The sequence below is a fragment of the Oratosquilla oratoria genome, chromosome 17, assembly GCF_046742065.1.
Source record: "Oratosquilla oratoria isolate Oo_2021 chromosome 17, ASM4674206v1, whole genome shotgun sequence".
Lineage (NCBI taxonomy): Eukaryota > Metazoa > Arthropoda > Malacostraca > Stomatopoda > Squillidae > Oratosquilla > Oratosquilla oratoria.
In genome coordinates this window covers 6,147,638-6,152,637 of record NC_134793.1, presented here as the reverse complement: position 1 = coordinate 6,152,637, position 5,000 = coordinate 6,147,638, and the positions used below count along the sequence as shown (strand labels likewise).

Sequence of the window (5,000 nt, the reverse complement as noted above, 5' to 3'; positions counted from 1 at the left end):
GGGGGGATACACTTTGACCCACTAGGATCCTCGACCCATATCAAACTCCCATTCCATTTCCAATAGCCTTCAATCAGAAAAAAAAATCGCCTTACGTCACAACCGATTCGATAAGGAGTGTTAACGTGGTGCGAGGAAACAGCATAACATAACCCATTTAACTTACCTTGCTTTACGTTGCCTGCAAGGCACCAGCGTGCGCACCCACCGACCCAGTAACTGCCCTCCCCGCCCCCACTGTATCCCCAGTGACGAAACCACTATAGGCGTCAACTTACTGGGCTATTTTATCTCCGACTGTTGGAGCAGATTTGCAGCTCACAGCTTTCCGGAAGGAATGTAATATCCTGGAGGAAAATAATTCTCTTCCAGCATATCAAATGACATTCTATGTCAATTGTTGAAAAAACAAAAAAACAAAAGTAGTTTGCCATAGTAATTTCACGACAGAAAAAAAAAATGCTGGAGGTGAGTGGTACCACCGATTAATCGGAGATTGGAGAAAAAATAGCTCAATTGTGATAATCCCCTATGACAGAAAAACGATCAACTTTACAACTTTATTCAGGTGAGTACAAAGCAAAGAGGATTAACAGAAGAACATAAGAATGAAAGAAACTGCAAGAAACCATAAGACTTACACTAGGCAGTTCCATGTCCCTTGCCACCTGTCAACCGTATTCATAAAGTTATCTAATATTTTCTTAAAACCAATACTTTCAGCGCTAACCACCAAGTCTATTCCATTCGTTAACCACTCCATTGGTAAACCAGTTCTTGCCTATTTCCTTCTTAAATCTAAATTTGTCCAATCTAAATACATTATTGTGATCCTGTACCTGCTGTCTTAATATGATGACCTTGTCTGCATTACCTTTGCTAAAGCCCTTGTCCCATTGGAATACCTCTATTAGATCACCCTGCATTCTACGTCTTTCCAGAAAGTGCAAAATCAAGGTGCCTAAATCCGTCTACAAAAGATCGTTAGATCGTCTTCATCAATCCTCTTTGCCCCCGAGACGCAATTAAAAAAAAAAATCATTTTGGCTAACGCCAGGCAATTCGATTCACCCTTGAGACGAAATCCGAAAATGAGAACAGAGCCACCCGAAACCCGAAGAACCCTTTACCCGCGCTCCTGACGAAGATGAGGGGCTTGACGGGCCTACCCACCGCCCCAGAGAACCCTTACCCGACCTCCTGACGTAGGTGAAGTGGTCTCCAGGAACTGTACTCACCGAAGGAGTACCTTGGTTCGACGTGGTTCTGCCCCTCGACGCGTCTTCCCCTTCGTCAGTAGCATCCTCTCCCCGGGGGGAGGAGGATGGTGGGAGGCTCCACCGTGGAAGGAGGGAGGGAGGGAGGGGAATGGGCGTTCCTCCACCACCTACAGCGGGAGCCGCCGCTGCTGCTAAAGGATTCTGTGACTAGACAGACGCGGTGGCCCTGCCTGGCCCTGGCACCTCCAGAACCCCCAACAGCAGCAGACGACGGCGACGGCACACTAGCACCCACGACAGCGCCAGCTAGTGGTGTTTTCGTGAACACCAAACCTCTCGAGCGATGGGAGAACACGCACAAGCTCACCGTGGGACAAGGCTCCGTCCCGAATTGTGGCACCAGCCCTACTGACACGCGCAGGCGAAGAGCTCACGGGCTACGCTTGCACACTCACGCCCTCCCTCCCTTCCTCCTTCTCTCCCTTCCTCTCTCCTTACCTCTCTTCCTCACTCCCGTGCACCCTGCCAGACAGCCAGACAGCCTGCCTGCCTGCCTGCCTGCCTGCTTGTTTGCCTGAGTGTCTGCCTGCGAGTTTAGTATCCGTGTTCGACTACATATTAGGAAGGTTAGTCTGCCAGCCTTCCTGCTTGCCAAGCTTGAATCCGTGTCAGACTGCCTGCCTACCTACCTGCCTGCCTGCCTACCTTTCTGCTTGTCCTGCCTGTCAGCTTCCCTGTATATCTGCCAGCCTGCCTCCCTGCCATCTTCCCTACCGCCCCCATACCCGCCTACCGGCCAGCCTACCAGTACGTCAAGACCTCAGACCAATAATCAGTCCATGCCCCCACCGTCAGCCCTTTCTGCAGACCATTTGTTTCCCCGTCAGACCGGCTTAATGCTACCCGGTCCATCAGACCGCCGAAGACCCCAGACCCGACCGACCTCCGGGACCTTGGATCATATATATAAGCCAGACCTCTGTCCCTTAGTCCATTACCTAGAGGAGGAAACCTTCCCCCACCCACCAACCCCCCACCTTATCCTCACCCCCTCACCCACCCTCAGATCCTCACCCACCCCAAAAGCTTGTCAACCACTAATCCTGTGAAACTCTCCTTCCCACTTCCTCTCCCTCCTCACCTCTCTTCTCCCTCTTTCTTCCTCCTCCTCATCCCCTCTTCTCCGTCTACTTGATCCTTAACTATCCAGCCGCCTCTTTTTTTCTCTCTCTTTTTTTTGGGGGGAGGGGGAGGGGGAAGGGGGAACCTGATATGTCCACTCCAGCTTAGACCATGACCAGGTGATTTGGTCCATTCTCTCTAATCTCCACTCTCTCACCTTCTCTCCTCCTCTCACTCATTCCCCTCGTTCTACAGCCAATCAGCCGAGGACCTCGTTTGACCCGATATCTTAGGATCCTAAGTGACCCCTAAGGACCAGGGTCACATACCACTATTCTATAAGATCAATATCCACACACACACACATATATATATATATACATACATACATACATATATATATATATACATATATATATATATATATATATATATATATATTATTGTTGTTACTATTATTCCTGTTATCCCAAGGATAGAAGAGCTAGTTATCGTTATTAAAGTACTAAATAAACCCTATTCTCCCTTCCCTTACCTTCCACCTCCCTTTCCCCCTCCTCCCCAAATTTCCCTCCACTTCGCCCCACACTTCCCTCTCTTCACCTTACCTCCCTTCCCCTTCCCAACCCTCTCCTCTTCTTCTCCCCTCCTCTCCCCTCCTCCATCCGCTTTTCTCCCTCCCCTTCCTTCCCTTTTCCTATTCTCCCTCCCCTTCCTTCCCCTTTCCTATTCTCCCTCCCCTCCCCTCTCCTATTCTCCCTCCCCTCCCCTCTCATATTTCCCTCCCCTCCTTCCCCCTTTCCTATTCTCCCTTCCCTCCCTTCCCCTCCGCTATTCTCCCCCTCCGCTTCCCCTCTCCTATACCTCCTCCTCTCCCTTCCCCTCTCCTATTCTCCCTACCCTCCCCTCCCTTCCCCCTCTCCTATTCTCCCTCCCCTCCCTTCCCCTCCGCTATTCTCTCCCTCCGCTTCCCCTCTCCTATACCTCCTCCTCTCCCTTCCCCTCTCCTATACCTCCTCCTCTCCCTTCCCCTCTCCTATTCTCCCTCCCCTCCTTCAGCCTCTCCTATTCTCTCTCCCCTCCTTTCCCCCCTCCTGTTCTTCCTCGGCGTATTTCCTTTGCACTACGCTCCCTTCTCTATCCTCTTTCTCCCCTCATCCCCCTACCCTATCTCCCCTCCCTCTCCTTTCACCCTCCCCTCTCATTTTTCACCATTTACTTTCCTCCTATCCTATTTCCCCTCCCCTCCACTCCCCCTCCTTCTGTTTCCCCTTTCCTCCCCCTCCTTTCCTTTCTTCCATCTCCCCCCTCCCTTCATTTGCCCTCTTCTATCCACAGCTCCCTTCCCCTCCCCTCATCTCCCGTCTTTCATCCCCTCCTCCCCTCTCCTCATTTCCCATCTTCTATCCTCTCCTCCCCTCCCCTCATTTCCCATCGTCTATCCTCTCCTCCCTCCCCTCATTTCCCCTCTTCTATCCTCCGCTCCTTCCCTTCACCTCCCTCCCCTCCCCTCCCTTCCCCTCGCCACTTCCATCTTGGCACGTTTCATCCGTTCTGATTTCCTTACCTCGAACTCTTCGTATCTCACCTCCTCCTCCTCCTCCTCTTCATCCTCCACCTCCTCTTCCTCCTCCCGCCTGTGCGCCTTCCTGTCCACCTTACTCTTCCTTACTGCCATCCCTCCTTCCGCCTCTTACTCTCATTCACTCGTGGAGACTTTCTCTTTATTTACTAATCTCCTTCCGGTCCTTGGTCTTCTCTCTCTCTCTCTCTCTCTCTTTCTGTGTGTGTGTGTGTGTGTGTGTGTGTGTGTGTGTGTGTGTGTGTGTGTGTGTGTGTGTGTGTGTGTGTGTGTGTGTGTTTGCCAAAATCTATGAGGATTTATCTAACCATTCATCGCGTTCTCCGAGTTGATGTCGTTTGTTCTCATCACCATTTCATTCAAGGGAGAAAACTCCCCTCAACGCATCTGCTTTGCATCCTCAAAAGTCTTCAGAAAGAGTTGAAACGTCCAAGAAAAAAAATAGAACTTTCTAACTGCGTATATGATGTAGTTTGTACAAAAAATGTGTTAAATTGTGTTAAACAAATTAACATTCTTCTCGGAGTCGGTTCCCTAAATTGTCTGGAATATGGATTTCTAGATTCGTTTTGGTCGCTTCACTCGAAATTCTCGTACATCTGGCAACAGTGGCCCAACGGCCAACCTCACTCATACGAACGCCTCACTCTGTACTATCACTAAACATGAATAAATGAACAACAAACACAAGAAGAGCATAGTTGCAGCCGAAACCAGCGTCACCTTGTCCCTGCGTGTTCTGAATGCCAAGACAAGTAGCACTCACCTTCCACTCCCACTCACTCTCCACTCAAACCTCGTCCACTCATAACTTACCTGTCACTTAGTCCTCTTTCCCTCCATCCCTCACTCTGCCTCACTCCCCATCCTCCCCCTCACCCACCCACAACCCACCTTTCGACCTCTGGCTGTTTCTCTACACCATTCCTCCCCATACTTCCTTCCCAGCTCCCTAGTGCTCATAACTCCTAAGACTTACGTCCCAGCTCCCAGGCGCACCTTTCATAACGCCCTTCTTGTCCTCACATCTTCCTTTGATTTCCCCCTCGTGTCGTCTACATCTTCCACGACGCCAT

At 50.5% G+C, this 5,000-nt stretch overlaps 1 protein-coding gene across 2 annotated transcripts in view; it reads right to left on the bottom strand.

Moving 5' to 3' along the window:
- Positions 1–5,000, bottom strand: part of LOC143034377 (somatostatin receptor type 2-like) — a 252,509-nt gene that overhangs the window by 200,367 nt on the left and 47,142 nt on the right. The window contains exon 1 of one of the 2 annotated variants that reach the window (XM_076200338.1): positions 1,239–1,625. The exons of the other annotated variant lie outside the window; for it this stretch is intronic. The gene's annotated coding sequence lies outside the window, so the exon portion shown is untranslated. Of the gene's footprint in view, positions 1–1,238; positions 1,626–5,000 lie in introns of those variants that run through there. 2 annotated transcript variants of the gene reach the window in all.